Below are 17,169 nucleotides of genomic sequence, written 5' to 3'. Positions count from 1 at the left end.
AACTAGTTCTAAGTTCTAGGGGACTAATGACCTCAGCAGTTGAGTCCCATAGTGCTCAGAGCCATTTGAACCATTTTTTTTTTTTTCCGTCTCGAGGAAATTCATTATATTCGAACTGAGAGAATGTTCAAGAATTATGCAGCGAACTGAAGTTAAGGATATTGGTCTATAATTTGGCGGATCAGTTCTTTTACCCTTCTCATATACAGGAGTCACCTGCCCTTCTTTTCCAGTCCCTTCGGACTTAGCGCTGGACGAGAGATTCGTGATGTCAAATGCAGTTTAAACACGGGGCCAGTGTCATAGAGTACACTCTGTAAAATCGAAATGGGATTCCATCCGGACCTGGCGACATATTTATTTTCTCAATTCTTTCAGTTGCTGCTTCTCTACTCCAGGGATACCTATTACTATGTCCTCCATAAGGGAGTCTGTGTGAAGATCAAACGATGATAAGTTTATGCGACTCTCCTGCGTGAATGATTTCTTAAACGCGGAATTTAAAATCTGAAAGATTTCCTTTCCCTGTCTCCTGTTGCTACACCAGACTGGTCAACGAGTGAATGGATAGAAGTTTTCGAGCCGCTTTGCTGTTTTACGTGGGAACAGAACTTTCTCAGGTTCTTGACAAGATCTTTTGCTAAGCTATGGCGATGAAAGTTGTAGGCTTCGGGCATCAGTGTTTTTACAGACGACCGAGTTTTTACTAACTTTTGCCTCTCGTCATTTGCGCGTTGTTTTTTGAACCGACACTGCAACAGTCTCTGTTTCCTCAGCAGTTTCCAAATTTTGCTATGAAACCACGGTGGATACTTTCCGTCCTTAATCCACCTGCCCAGCAGATACTTCTCCACAGAGCTATTTACAATCAGTTTAGACATTGCCTGTAATTCTTCATACTGGAACTAAATGATGCCTTTTTACATGTTAAAGTAGGATGCTAACATTCTGCTTATCAGCTCTATTTATCAAAAATATTCTCCTAGCCTTCTTGATGGATTTATTAACTTTAGTAACCATGGTCGCTGTGATGACATCATAACCACCAATCCATGCCTCAATACTGACACTGTTGATGACATCTGGGCAGTTTGTACGAGGGCGAGCTGAGAAGTAATGCCTCCGAATTTTTTATGTGAAAACTCTTGGAGCTTTTAAATACATAGATGCATACATACATACTCCGTCATCAGACTACAAGTTGCCCGTCGGGACCATCCGACCGCCGTGTCATCCTCGGTGGAGGATGCGGATAGGAGGGGCGTGGGGTCAGCACACCGCTCTCCCGATCGTTACGATGGTTTTCTTTGACCGGAGCCGCTACTATTCGGTCGAGTAGCTCCTCAGTTGGCATCACGAGGCTGAGTGCACCCCGAAAAATGGCAACAGCGCATGGCGGCCCGGATGGTCACCCATCCAAGTGCCAGCCACGCCCGACAGCGCTTAACTTCGGTGATCTGACGGGAACCGGTGTATCCACTGCGGCAAGGCCGTTGCCCTTTTTTAAATAAAACAAACTTTATTAAAATTCTTTAGCTTTATTCTTCATGTCTACATATTTATTTCACAACATTGTCACCCTGGCGACGACTACATTTCCTGCCGTGAGAGCCCGGTTTGTTGATACCGTCATTGTGTCTACGGAGCCACAACCTCACTTTTGCTTGCACCGCTTCATCACTACCAAAGTGAAGTCCCCAAAAGTGTTCTTTAGATTTTGAAAAGAGATGAAAATCGGATGGGCCCAACTCAGGACTGTACGGAAAATGATTGATGACAGTGAGCCCAAGGTGTCGGACTGTTGCAAATGTCGCAGCATTCGTGTGTGTGGTCTGGCATTGTCATGCTGAAGGATAGGGTACTCCATATGTGGACGAACTCTTCAAATTCGCGCTTTCAGTATTCTCGGGGATTACACCACGTTGTTTCGCACGCAGCGACGTAGTTAAGTTACACAATGCCATGTTACATGCTACAATTCAGAGTCCTCTAGCGGCGGTGGATGGCAACTTGCATCAGTGAAGCGGAAAAGTCACCAGAGTAAGGCGCATGACATGTAATACCTCAACCGATATTGAGACAGAATAAAAAATTCGCAAGCACTACTTTTCAGTACTCCCTCGTAGCTACAAAGTCTAAAACATTTCCGCTTCGTATGGACTGTCGAACTAGCTGCTCGAGACAGTTTTCGAAAATCTGTTGAAAATTACATCACAAGACTGTCTGTCCGTACCACCTGCAACGAATTCATAGACGTCCCCACTGTTGTTGAGGGACCGTGACGAACAAGTTGCCGATCAAACATTCAATAGGTTACATGCCATGTATACATGCGCATCCTGAAAGCAGTAGTACCCGTTGTTCTTCAAAGAACACTTATAGATTTCTCACCACATGAGGTCGAGTATTGTCCTTCTAAACTCTACCTTGCTAATTTATCTGAAGGAAAGCTCCCTGGGGTAGTGGTTGCTCTTTAGGTCACCTTCAGTATATACGAGCCGATATAACACATTTTACATATAGAACTACACCTCGCTAAATTGAATTTTATTTTTATCTCCCCTGCCACTGTGCAATGCAGGCTGTCAGATTGCGGTCAGTTTCGAAGACGTACACTGCCATAATTGAATGTTCTGTTGAAGTGGGACTCATCTGAAAATAATATGTCCTTTCATTCCACTTTGGACGCCAGTGATGATGTCCGCAGACCCACTGCAGAGTGCTACATTCTGGCTTCTCGACGATAGAAGCCAATACAATTGCATACGCGTCTCTTGCCCAGCCCACGAAAAAGAGGGAAGTGGAACCTCCGGACCACCCGTCTCCTTTCACCCATTGACGTCAGCAAAATGCGGGACATGAATCACTTACCGACATGCGATTCGAGTAAATCTCACACCTCCACAAGAATTACAATTATTTTCATTACGTCACGTTCCCCGACACATTACCGACCGTTACCTTGCAAACCAAACGACGGTCCCAAAGTAGTAATTATTAACATACCGTAATAATATACGCAACTGTGGACGACAGTACTACAAAAGTTGAAGATGATAGAAAGTCATTTTCAGATCTGTATTCTGCCCATTTGAATTCTCATAAACTGATCTGAGCGTTTGCCGTCGACAAGGCGTACTTGACTTCTGATTGCTAGTTTCTTTTATGGTTGTTCATCAACCAAGCTTGCCATAATTCTGACTTTTTGACTACACAGGAGGGCATTACTGAGCGTGCGTGAATGCAGTTTCCCTGCAAAGTTAATCCTATGTATCTATGTATCCGCTGAGTTTGGGTTAATTAGGACCATCCGTCGTGGGTGGTGCAAGTTTCGCGAAGTTACTGTATAAATATAAACTTTTTTCATCGCTTTATAAAACGACACTTCAAGTCGATAAGCAACAGATATCGCGACTGGATTCTACGAGATGTGTTGAAGTCAGATTTAGGTTTCGTTAGAAGCAACGGGCACACCGTTTTCTATGGGAAACGGACGCCACTATTTGTAAAATTCTTCAAGAAGTGTGCAGATGTATTCCATGAGAACACTGCCTTACATAAAGCAAGGATCACAGCGCTAAACTCTTGCTGGCGCATACAAGGGTAACGTAAGTGTGGAAGGGTGTCATACCGGAATAATTAATCGAGCATGTTTGACGTCCTGACAGGCCGACGAAACCATCTCGTAAGCGCCAATGAGCGTTACGTAATAGGCATAGGAACTATTACTACGCATTCCAGGTCCCGTGGCATTGTCATCTTCCAGTGAAGCGTGACAGCATTCAAACGCAATAAAATCGCAAATCGGCCAACACAGGCTCTAAATATTGTGTTCAGGTGCGTCCAAAAACAATATCATCGTAATTTCCATCATCATAATTTCCATCATCATAATTACTCCGACTACCACTCTGTCTCAAAGGTATTGAGGTATTGGTTTTTTTCTGAAGATTGGCGATTCAAATTGTTTCCAAAGTCGACAGAAAAATAATTGTTCAGTTTGCAGTTTACCTTTTCTTTATGTTTGCAATTTATAAAAAGTGTAAGTGTCACAAAGTGTAAGTGATTTGATGAAACAGGAGTGAATGACGACGAACAGTTAGGTCACAGCACTGCTCTTAGAGCGCTTCAGCCTCTCTAGGATTATTTACAGCATTGGCTCACTGCCAGACCCCAAAATCAGCACACGACGGTTACGCCACAGGAATAATAGAACAAAACACTTGCAGCCACGTACCGCTAGACGGGTAAAGACTTTGGTTAAAGCGAACGGTGGACTTTAAAATCCAAGAAGTTACACCAGAGTTGCAGGTTCAGTGCCTTGGTTACTGCTGACATCGAAGTAATTAGAAACAGTGCTCTAGTTCAACTGGACAAGGTTGGAATACGGAAAAATCATGATATTACATAATTTTCTCACGATTCCCTTGCCACGTTAGGCTAGAATGGTTATCAAGCTTCCGACCGGTTTCTCCAAAGTCACCGTCATGAGATATCTGTCGTAACTGATGCTGTGGTGTTTTTCATCCAACGGTCTTCCGAATTATGTCGTTTGCTACATGTAAAAAACCACGACGACAGTTAAAACGGTCAGCTCGTTGACTGCAGAGAATGGGGTTCAAACCAATAGTAGTTACCTTTTGAAGCTAACGCAGTAAAGCATCTATCAAAAGTACTATTACGGTACCAGCTATCTTGTTCAAGAAATCTGTGCGTGATTATCGGAAAGTGAATTAAGTTAATCATGAAAGATACGAATCCAAACCATTGGAATCTTAGCCTCTACTTCCGAACATTGTCTCAACCACTGGGCCACGTCTCTCGGCGGCATTTCACTAAACACGAGTCACACGCATCTACGCTGTGAAGTCCCTTTAATGTGACCACCTGCCAAAACCTTGAATAACAACCTTCTGCATGCCGACTACAGTTCTGTGGCCAACTGCACTGCGTTTGCCGGCTGAAGATTCATGGCGCGAACAGCGCGATCGACATGGTTCCACAGATTATCGATTGTGTTTAAATCCAGGGAGTCTGCTGACCAGGTGCAGGGGAGTACGGTAACCTCACCCTGATGCGTACGCTACGAGCTGTGTGTCACACTGCATTGTCCTGCTGGTAGATACCATCTTTCCGAGAAAAAAGAAATTGCGTTTGGGGGTACACATGATCCCTAAGGATTGATGCATACTAGTGTGCATGCCGATGGTACTGTTACCGACGACTGTGCCGCCAAAGCGGAGTTATTGAACGCAGTTTTCCGTAATTCCTTCACCAGGGAAGACGAATGGAATATTCCAGAATTTGAAACACGAACAGCAGCTAGCAAGAGTTTCTTAGAAGTAGATACCTTAGGGGTTGCGAAGCAACTCAAATCGCTTGATACGGGTAAGTCTTCAGGTCCAGATTGTATACCGATTAGGTTCCTTTCAGATTACGCTGATACAATAGCTCCCTACTTAGCAATCATATACAACCGCTCGCTCACCGATGGATCTGTACCTACAGATTGGAAAATTGCGCAGGTCGCACCAGTGTTTAAGAAGCATAGTATGAGTAATCCATCGAACTACAGACCTATATCATTGACGTCGGTTTGCAGTAGGGTTTTGGAGCATATACTGTATTCAAACATCATGAATCACCTCGAAGGGAACGATCTATTTATGCGTAATGAGCATGGTTTCAGAAGACATCGTTCTTGTGCAACGCAGCTAGCTCTTTATTCGCACGAAGTAATGACCGCTATCGACAGGGGATCTCAAGTTGATTCCGATCCTCACAAGCGACTTCTAATCAAGCTGCGGGCCTATGGGGTATCGTCTCAGTTGTGCGACTGGATTCGTGATTTCCTGTCAGGAAGGTCGCAGTTCGTTGTAATAGACGACAAATCATCGAGTAAAACTGAAGTGATATCGGGTGTTCCCCAGGGAAGCGTTCTGGGACCTCTGCTGTTCCTGATCTATATAAATGACCTGGGAGACAATCTGAGCAGTTCTCTTAGGTTGTTCGCAGATGATGCTGTAATTTACCGTCTAGTAAGGTCATCCGAAGACCAGTATCAGTTGCAAAGCGATTTAGAAAAGATTGTTGTATGGTGTGGCAGGTGGCAGTTGACGCTAAATAACGAAAAGTGTGAGGTGATCCACATGAGTTCCAAAAGAAATCCGTTGGAATTCGATTACTCGATAAATAGTACAATTCTCAAGGCTGTCAATTCAACTAAGTACCTGGGTGTTAAAATTACGAACAACTTCAGTTGGAAAGACCACACTGATAATATTGTGGGGAAGGCGAGCCAAAGGTTGCGTTTCATTGGCAGGACACTTAGAATATGCAACAAGTCCACTAAAAAGACAGCATACACTACACTCGTTCGTCCTCTGTTAGAATATTGCTGCGCGGTGTGGGATCCTTACCAGGTGGGATTGACGGAGGACATCGAAAGGGTGCAAAAAAAGGGCAGCTCGTTTTGTATTATCACGTAATAGGGGAGAGAGTGTGGCAAATATGATACGCGAGTTGGGATGGAAGTCACTAAAGCAAAGACGTTTTTCGTCGCTGCGAGATCTACTTACGAAATTTCAGTCACCAACTTTCACTCCCGAATGCGAAAATATTTTGTTGAGCCCAACCTACATAGGTAGGAATGATCGTCAAAATAAAATAAGAGAAATCAGAGCTCGAACAGAAAGGTTTAGGTGTTCGTTTTTCCCGCGCGCTGTTCGGGAGTGGAATGGTAGAGAGATAGTATGATTGTGGTTCGATGAACCCTCTGCCAAGCACTTAAATGTGAATTGCAGAGTAATCATGTAGATGTAGATGTAGATGTAGATGTAGATGTGTTGATTCATTGTGGCTTCCAGAATGACGAGATCACACTGGGAATGGCACAAAAACATTTCCCAGACCATAACGCTCACTCTTCCATCCTCGACGCTTTGCCTACAGACGTTTCACGCCATACACGCCAACAGTCATCGGTCCGATGAAGCATAAAATGTGATTCATCTGAAAAGGTAACCTGTCGTCGCTCAGTGAATATTCAGGTGTGGTACTGGTGTGCAAATTTCATCCTTCGTCGCCGGCGAACAGCGGTCAAAAAAATGGTTCAAATGGCTCTGAGCATTATGGGACTTAACATCTATGGTCATCAGTCCCCTAGAACTTAGAACTACTTAAACCTAACCTAAGGACAGCACACAACACCCAGGCATCACGAGGAAGAGAAAATCCCTGACCCCGCCGGGAATCGAACCCGGGAACCCGGGCGTGGGAAGCGAGAACGCTACCGCACGACCACGAGCTGCGGACAACAGCAGTCAACATGGGTACATGAACCAGGTACCTGCTGCAGAGACCCATCACAGCAACTTTCACTGAACGGTCGCTGAGGAGACACTGTTGATAGCCCCTTGGTTCATCTGGACGTTCATATGCTCAACAGTGGTCCGCCTGTTCGACCGTACATATCTCCACAGCCGTCGTTCACCCCTGTTATCTACGGTCCGTGGTGCACCACACTTACCTCTGCGTCGGTTTTGGATAGTACCATTTTGCCATGTACGTTATACATTTACCACGCGAACAATTTACAAAAAAAAAAAAAAAAAAAAAAAAACTGTGTGTGAAATCTTATGGGACTTAACTGCTAAGGTCATCAGTCCCTAAGCTTACACACTACTTAACCTAAATTATCCTAAGGACAAACACACACACCCATGCCTGAGGGAGGACTCGAACCTCCGCCGGGACCAACCGCACAGACAACGACTCCAGCGCCTTAGACCGCTCGGCTAATCCAACACCGACTCAAAGGAAGGCGTCGGCGCTTGTTGGTCACGTCACGTCAGCTAGGCACGGCGAACGCCAGGTCTGTTGCAGGCAGAAACACCTGGGCGTGCTTATCACTATAAATCTCTTATTTTTGGACAAAATGTTTGGTATTGTTTTGGATTCTGCCGTTTTATTTAGATGAAAGATTTTCTTACTGTCGTAAAGCTACAAATGAAGATCATAGTTCTGTATTACTGAATCCTGTCGAAACAAACGTAGATCAATATGAGAAGATGCTTTGCCCCATTGGAAGCTTCGGAAATTTTACATTCAAGTAACTATATTTACTTCATCCATTTTGCTATCGAAACTTACCCCAACCCCCTTACAATGAACGCGTTTCTTTTATTTATTTATTTATTTTCATTTGACATCGTCACTGGAAATGTGAACTAATTTACACGTGTAAATGCCCAACTGTTGCCAGTCATTAGATTACAGTCGTTTTCAATGAAAGGAATTCTAAACAGGAAACAAAATAGCTTCATACATCGAAAATACTGCTGAGCTTAAACTTTTTTAAACCTGCACATTAGAAAAGATAAATATTCCCCTCTTGCAACTGAAAGGAGAAACTTTATAAAGTAAAAAAAATTTATTTGATGAAACAAGTATCTGTCTTTTGCCTCTTCTTCTGTCCCCCACCCCATACCTAAACGTGTACAATCGCAAGATATTTCATTAACATTCAGTGCTCCTCACCCCATAGTCAACCAAGATACCTAAAGAAGAGCACCAATATGTTCACAGTTTCTTGTAAAAGCAACCCAGTACCAACGTTACTTCCTCAGATTTACAAATAAGGTAAAGAAGCACGAATTCTGTTGCTGCTGTACCATGAAGTTGCTTTTGTATGTCAATCCTTAAAACAGGTGGAAATTTAAGTTCAGGAGTACACTATTTGTTAATAAGTGTAATGAATTGCACAATTAATTGATTGCAGAAATCTCTCAGAACAATGTGTGGGTCAACTACCGCCAATAGTTTCACATTTTCCTGTGTCAGAGAGGGAGACACCACCATTATGAGTATGCCTGCAACAGACCAGGCGTTCGCCGTGCCTAGCTGATGTGACGTCACGAACAAGCGCCGAGGCCTTCCTTTGAGTCGGTGTTGGCTAAACCCGCGCGGCCAACAATTTACAGGCTTAGCCATTTCTGTAATTCTTCCACCTGTGACCCGAAAGCCAGTGACCACGTCCTTCCGCATTTCAAATAAATCGCTCGATTTTCGCATTACGACAGCGACTGTAGCTTTTCCGGCGTTCTCCCGACACGCTTCATGTACCCTACGCTGCTAGTGTTGCCACCTGTGAGTGGTTACTGTTCATTGACGTCGAGCACAGGCGGTGGTCACATTCATGTCACATTAATTGAATGCATAGTCTAACGTTTTGAGGTTTTCCGTACCATAAGAGAATATATTCCAACAGAACTGAAGTATAGCAAATAAGCTGCCGTGGACTGTAAATATGTCTCCGAAACAATAAATATTTGTATGATGATTACGCAACGTGTTCGTTGGAATTCGGCCCGCAGTGTCTCATGTTCGGAAAAAAAAGAAAAAAGATGGAAAGAATCTTACAGCAAAACTTCCGCAGAGGAGCAGACGCGTGTGCGCATTGTTTTGCATACGTACGCGGGGGTGCGTCGACATGAGCGCATGGGTCAGGGCACAGACGTCATTAAAACTGCCCACGGAAACAGAAAATTGTTGTAAGCGTCTGCGAGCGCAGCGAACATACTGCTCTCCAAACGAGCAACAAACATAGCGACGAGGTTGAAAGTGCCGAAACCGTATAAAACTTGTCAAAACGCACATATTTATACACAAAAATAAAACTTTTTTGTAATATCGTGGCCGGTCGATAATGCTTATCACAGATTATTCGACGTACTGAAAATGAACATGCTGGTGTCATACAAAACAATTTATGCGTTGTAAGCATCGTTTAACTTTACGACCAGGAGTTAAACTTCGAAACGTAGATACTAGAATGACCATCCACCTATAATTCATGTCACTCTTTGTTTTCACTAATCTCGTTTATTTTGCAGATAGAAATAAGACAAATCGGTGAGATTTTTGGACCGTAAATTCGATTCCAAGTTCTCGTCGCTACGTAAATTAATGGACGTGATGCCAGGTCCTTCAAAGTATTGAATATCCTGTAGTGATTTAGTTTGAGGGAAGCAAACAGGGAGCGCCTGTTATATATTTTAAACCTGCTGTGTAAATTCGGTTACGTTTTGGGTGAACAGTGTATGGACCACCGAGCCTGGAGTAGCTGAACACCATCGCCGTTTTCCATCATGGGGCAATTAGGCTCGCTAAAACTTCCTCGAGGACCACGCTCCACGCCCAGCTTCTGAACTGAGATTGTGGGAGCACTACTTCGCCATCGCCGGTAACTCCTGACCCTATATCAGGCTTGCAGGTCCTTCACTATTACATGTCACCAGCGTACCAAACTGTTACTTGTCCAGTCATGAAATCGGTTTTCACAGATACTCCTTGATCAATCAGGCATTCTGAATGCGTGTAATGCCATACTGCATTTAGTGTGGTTCAGAATTCACCGCCAGACTAGGTCTGAACACGTCTGTCCGATGATTCTCTGAAGAGACCCAGAATTACTTTAGAATTTCTTAGATACAGAAGTGACAGCGTTCCTTGATATGTTCTTCACTCGAAATTCGGAAAAATTTTTAAATTATCGCTGCAGAAAATATGATAGCATTTACAGTTGATGAATTGTTCTCCGGGAATCAGCCGAATAAAATTCGCATTTAGTATTTACAGGCGCGTCCAAGCAGCGGAACGTTCTTCGTCGCTCTTCCCTGAGTGTGTCCTCAAGATCTGATTACCATATTTATTTACTGTACAAGGGGCGTCCTAAACTTAGAGCTTCAAAATTGTGCAGACAGAAGAGGATCCTAAACTGAATGTTTTGAGATGAAGAAGCAATGGTCCGTAACGAATATTTCAGGTGGTAAGAAGTCTTCAATGAAGAATGCTGTGATGTGCTTATTGCCGTATGTTTCATAACGACGGTTTATCGTTGGTGTCGTGGTTAACGAAGATGGAGCGTTACGCGTTACAAGAACTTGCAGACTTGCATTTAATGTATGGTGCAGCAGGGTTTTGTGCCAGGAAAGCTGCATAAATTTACAGAGGAAAACTGCATAACAAATGTCATACGACCACTGGAAGTAATTTATCGATGTGGTGCTGAACACCTTAGGAGATACTGGGCCATTAAAGCCACAAAAGCTGGACTAGATTTTAGGCAAGGGATTGATCACATAGTACAGTTTGAGGAACTGTTGTTGGAAAAAGACGTAACAATAAGAAGCTGCTACCTTTCCAGTGATAAACACACTGCTAAGAGTAGCGAGGTACTTACTAGTGGATGAGTAGTTACACACATATCATAAACAATGTGTGCATGCAACTGAGCCAAATTATTTTTAACCAGGGTTGCTGGCTGATAATTGTTTTTTAAGTGATAACACTGTTACACATCATTTCATTCTGCTGATCTATAAGAATCACATCGGCAGATTTTAATACTGATAAAGTTAGAAATTTTACGCTGTTCAATTGGGTGAGTGAATGTAAGAAACAAAGAGTGTGTATCAAATATTAACAGACATTAGGTATTTTAAACACGTAACGAGTGGCAGTAACCGCACTGTCGAGTACCTTCAGTACAAATAATGTGAAGCACCGCTCCCTTACTTAGTTACCTAAATAAAGTTAGTCGCTTTCGGCAGCCTTCAGTAAAAATGGTTCAAATGGCTCTGAGCACTATGGGACTTAACTTCTGAGGTCATCAGTCCCCTAGAACTTAGAACTACTTAAACCTAACTAACGTAAGGACATCACACACATCCGTGCCCGAGGCAGGATTCGAACCTGCAACCGTAGCGGACGCGCGGTTCCAGACTGTAGCGCCTAGAACAGCTCGGCCACTCCGGCCGGCATTTGGCAATTAACCTGCGTACCGGTGAGACGTTGCTAATGTAGCAAGAAGGAATAGTTTAGTACAAGGTTTTTTTTTTTAATATCACAGAATTTACACTTGTACTACAATAATGAAAGTTTGAGCGGGTATCGAACCGTCGCCTCATATACGTTTGTCTAACGAAGCCCGCACGCTAACTACTTTTTTCTTCATTTTGTTCGATATTGTTCGTTGCGTTTGGTCTGGGTGGACGTCACAACACATCCGTTCAAGTTGATCGTTGATTCTTTGACTCAGTTTTTTTTATTATAGTGAGCACACAGCCCTCTGACCGAGCACGCTGAGCTACCGTGCCGGCAAATTTAAGTAGCGGCAGGATTCGAACGAGGGACCGCAGACGTTTTGATTATGTATCAAAGACGCTACCCCTAGGCAACGGGGTCTTGACTGTGCCAGAGTTGTGCACCTCACTACTTGCACATTATATTAATTTAATGGCTCAGTAAAGGTGTACAAAGTTTGAAGTAAATCCGTGATCCCAACGTCGTGGTCTCCCCTTGTTAGGTCTCATACGTACCCGGGGGCATGTGCGACCGAAAGTAACAGCTTATTTCTCAGAGTTTCGCCACAATCTTCGTTCAACATGTATTCTGATAAGTTGAAACAGCAGATAAGTGACTGTAATTTCTTTGAACTCCAAGGTGCCCGGCTCTCAACTCCACTGTGCTTCAGAATGGTCTGCGGCATACGATTACGTACCGTACCAACTTCGGAGGCGAGCAATCGTTGCAGGTGCCGCGCGCCGGCATAATTCACGCAGCTGCCACCTCAGGCCATAAATATTTCCGAGAGTGTGGCTCCTGAGAGGTCGTTGTCCGTCAGTATAAGGGACAGACGGAACTAAGCTACATCATGCATCAGAAGCCGCCGGCTGGCGCGTTTAAAATTTCATGCGAGTTCTCCGCGATCGATTGCGGGTCCCGGCGTTCCAAATTGGAGAATTTTTGTACGTTACGTGAGTTGCTGAGTGAAACAGGCGTAGAGTTTTTTGCCTGTGTCGAGCATGCTTGTTTTGTGGGCGAGATAAGGTGCGGCGCTGATGGCTGCAAGGCGCGCGAACACCCGCTTAGCGCCGCTGCTGCCGCCGCCGCCGCCTTCACACCGCCTAATTTAAGCAAAATGTCATTCGCACACATATAAATCGACAAAGCATGTCGAAATGACAATAATTTCTCCAGAACTGCTAATCTTAGAAGTTAATGGTAATGATAGCTTGCTGTGAAACCCTTCCACCTCGAATCTCGTTAGAGAAAAATCACTGCGACTGAGATCAATTTAAAACCTTTGTGTCACCTCTGCGACCACTGTTTAACAGGACTGCTCCATGACGAGTTTAACTCACAGGTAGGTTAAAAAATGCTACAAGAATGGTTACATACGTCACCAAAAGCTTCTTTAATAGCCAACGGCTGGTCACTCTAGCATTACGCTGATATAAATGGAAGATACCGGTACGAAAAACCATACAGAGAGTACTCCAAAACATCGTCAGGGAGTATTGATTGCCTCTTACATAGAAGATAACAGCAACAAGCCACTTTTTACAATGCTATATATTTATTTATGTATTTAAACAGAGCCTTTACCGGGTTCGAACCAACAGGTTCATCTTCAGACGGCTAGTTCATGTTTTACATTAGCTTTCGCCTTTTGTTTCCCTAACTGACGAAATTTTCTTGGGATGGTAGATTAAATTAGATTAGTTTTTCGTTCCATGGATCCGTGCTGAGGAGATCCTCGTTGATGTGGAACATGTCAATACTTTTTTTTAAGCTGAAATTACAATACTAGTAGTATGAATACAAACAATACATCATTTGTTTCTATTAAAAAATTCGTCAATGGAGTAGAAGGAGTAGCCACTAATAATTATTTCAGGCTCCTTTTAAACTGATCTTTATTTGTAAATGATTTTTTTATGTTTGCTGGCAAATTATTGAAGATGAGTGTTCCTGAGTAGTGGACCCCTTTTTGAACTAAAGTAAGTGCTTCTAAGTCCTTGTGCAGATCATTTTTGTTCCTGGTATTGCATGTATGAACTGAGTTGTTTGTTGGAAAAAGAGATATATTATTTAGGACAAATTTCATTAAGGAGTTAATATACTGAGAGGCAGTATTTAGCATATCCAGTTCTTTGAAGAGGTTTCTACAGGACGTCCGTGAATTTACTCCACAAATAATACGTATTACACGCTTTTGGACTCTGAAAACTTTTGTTTGACTTGAAGAGTTACCCCAAAATGTGATGGTGGTGCCCTAGAACCAAAACTAGATGTAAGACAATGTCTTTTTAACTGTAATTGTGCCTCACAACGATTTTAAGTGATATAAACAAATTATTAAAGGGAAGATGTTTCGGTTACTTACGATGAAAAATTCGCGACATTATGTTCCAGTCCAGACTGCTTATGATCTTGCCGCAGCGAAAACTGTCTGATGCAATTTTTTATGTATATTTATGTACATAATGTAAAGCACCACTCACAAACAAAGAAATTTCATCACATGGAGGTATGTATATAAAGATGACGACATTACAGCCATAACAAATCCAAAGACTTCCACTCTCAGAGGTATCTTGTTAAGTAGATGTATGTGACAGAAGAAATTTACAGATTGCCAAGGTTACATTACTTACTATTTACATTGAAAGATAATGAATTAAAATTGAAATAAACAGGTAAAGCAGTCAGTTATCAAGTGTTACTGCATGTTACGTAAATATTATTGTTTACATTGGAACCAAAGGAAATTATGAGGGTCACATGTACACAAATAAATATTACAACTGTGGACATATAATTTACATATACCAGCACACAATGAAAACACAGTAAATGATTTGGGATGGATGTGCATACATAAATATTACAAGAGTGGACATTTCATTGTTGTTTTTTTTTCTTTTTTTTTTTTTACTTTAAATTGGAAATTAGGTGAATGAAATTTTGAAGAAAGGTTCCATTGGCTAACTCGGTTTGTTCTGTGAGAGTGGAAGTCTTTGGTAATGTTATGGTTGTAATATCACCATCTTTGTATACATACGTCCATGTCATGAAATTTCTTAGTGTGTGGGTGGTGCTTTACATTATGTGCATACACATATGAGAAAAGTGTATCATACAGTTTTCGCTGCTGCAAGATCATAAGCAGTCTGCACTGGAACATAATGGCACGGAGTTTTCATCGTAATTAACCGAAACATCTTCCCTTTAATAATTTGTTTATATCACTTAAAATCGTTGTGAGGCACAATTACAGTTAAAAAGACGTTGTCTCACATCTTGTTTTGATTGTGGGGCACCACCTTCCGAAGGAAATTTCGTCAGTTGGGGAAACAAAAGGCGAAAGATAATGTAAAATATGAACTAGCCGTCTGAAGATGAACCTGTCGGTTCGAAACCAGTAACGGCGCTGTTCAAATAAATACTCGTAAATAACATTGTAGGAAGTGGTTGGTTGCTGTTATCTTCTATGTAAGAGTCAACATATATTTTGTACACAGTCGAGGGCTCAGAATGTTATTTTTTGACAAAATAACATCGTCAAAGAGCATCCAAATAATAAAAATTCACGTATATGCAAAATATCACTCCGAGGAAGGTCATACAGCTCAAAAAAAATGTTCAAAATGTTCAAATGTGTGTGAAATCTTATGGGACTTAACTGCTAAGGTCATCAGTCCCTAAGCTTACACACTACTTAACCTAAATTATCCTAAGGACAAACACACACACCCATGCCCAGGGAAGACTCGAACCTCCGCCGGGATCAGCCGCACAGTCCATGACTGCAGCGCCTTAGACCGCATACAGCTCAAAGAAATGTGTGACACTAATTCATGTGGTATTTGTAACACCGTCAGAAAATGAGATCTCTCAGGTTTTCTCGGGGTGACTCATTGTGTGCTTCCGTGTGTTCAGCCGATTTAATGAGTTTTAACATGGTGTTACAGTTGGCGAACGCGAGTGGGACGCAGTATCTCCGAGGTAGCAATGAAGTTGGGATTTACCCATACGACCATTTCACGAGTGTACCGTGAATATCAGGAATCCGGTAAAACATTAAATCTCCAACATCGCTGTGGCCAGATAAAGATCCTGCAAGAGCGGGACCAACGACAACTGAATTTGTCAGAAGTGCTACCCGTCCGCAAATTGCTACAGATTTCAGTTCCGGGCCATCAACAAGCGTCAGCGAAGAAACCATTTAAGGAAACATCATCGATGTAGTCCACTCGTGTACCCTTGATGACTGCATGATACAAAGCTTTACGCCTCGCCTAGGCCCATCAACACTGAAATTGGACTGTTGATGACTGGAAATGTGTTGCCTTGTCGGACGAGTCTCGTTTCAAATTGTATGGAGCGGATGGACGTGTAGTTGTATGAAGACAGCCTCATGAATCCATGGACCCTGCATGTCAGCAGGGGACTGTTCAAGCTGGTGGAGGCTCTGTAATGGTGTGGGACGTGTGTAGTTGGAGTGATATGTGACCCCTGATACGTTTAGATACGACCCTGACAGGTGCCACATACATAAGCATCCTGTCTGATAACCTGCATCCATTCATGTCCATTTTGCATTCCGACAGGTCTTTGGCAATTCCGGCAGGACAAATCGACACCCCACACGTCCTCAGTTGCTACAGAGTGGCTCCAGGAACAAGCTTCTTAATTTAAACACTTTCGCTCGCCCTCAAACTCCCCAGATATGAACATTATTCAGTATATCTGTGATGCCTTGCAACGTGCTGTTCAGAAGAGATCTCCATTTTACGGATTTATGGAGAACCCCGCAGGATTCATTGTGATTGTTCCCTCCAGCACTACTTCAGACATTAGTCGAGTTCATGTCACGTCGTGTTGCGGCACTTCTGCGTGCTCGCGGGGACCCTACACGATGTTAGGCAGGTGTACCAGTTTCTTTGGCTTTTCAGTGTAAGACAGTAATCTACAAATTTTTAACAGCGCATGCTATGCACTTAAAGATTTTACTTCTTTCTAGTGAACTGTAATTCCTTCCAAATTTCTCGTTAGTTTCCTCACTGCTTCCTCTAAGTAATGACTAAATAACATAAGGGATAGGCTACACTACTCTTTAAATCATTTCTCAATTAGTGCCTCACTTTCATGTCCTTGAATACCACAGGAAATTTACAGAGTAGTGCTGGCATAGGCCAAAAGTATGGAAAGACCGCAAGAAATGCATGCTTGAACATAAATCCAAATAGTAACCAAGCCTGCGAGTTGCGCAATTACATTTGACCACAAAAGGCACCTGTGTAATCCCCTCAATACATTGCA

The 17,169-nt window shown here is 42.8% G+C and overlaps 1 pseudogene; it reads right to left on the bottom strand.

Annotated features, from left to right (window-relative positions):
- Positions 1-1,380: 1,380 nt before the first annotated feature.
- Positions 1,381-1,498, bottom strand: LOC126250092 (5S ribosomal RNA; annotated as a pseudogene).
- Positions 1,499-17,169: the final 15,671 nt, after the last annotated feature.

This window comes from Schistocerca nitens, chromosome 3, assembly GCF_023898315.1.
Source record: "Schistocerca nitens isolate TAMUIC-IGC-003100 chromosome 3, iqSchNite1.1, whole genome shotgun sequence".
NCBI lineage: Eukaryota > Metazoa > Arthropoda > Insecta > Orthoptera > Acrididae > Schistocerca > Schistocerca nitens.
The sequence above is the reverse complement of the archived record's forward strand: the minus strand, read 5'-3'. Positions and strand labels throughout refer to the sequence as shown.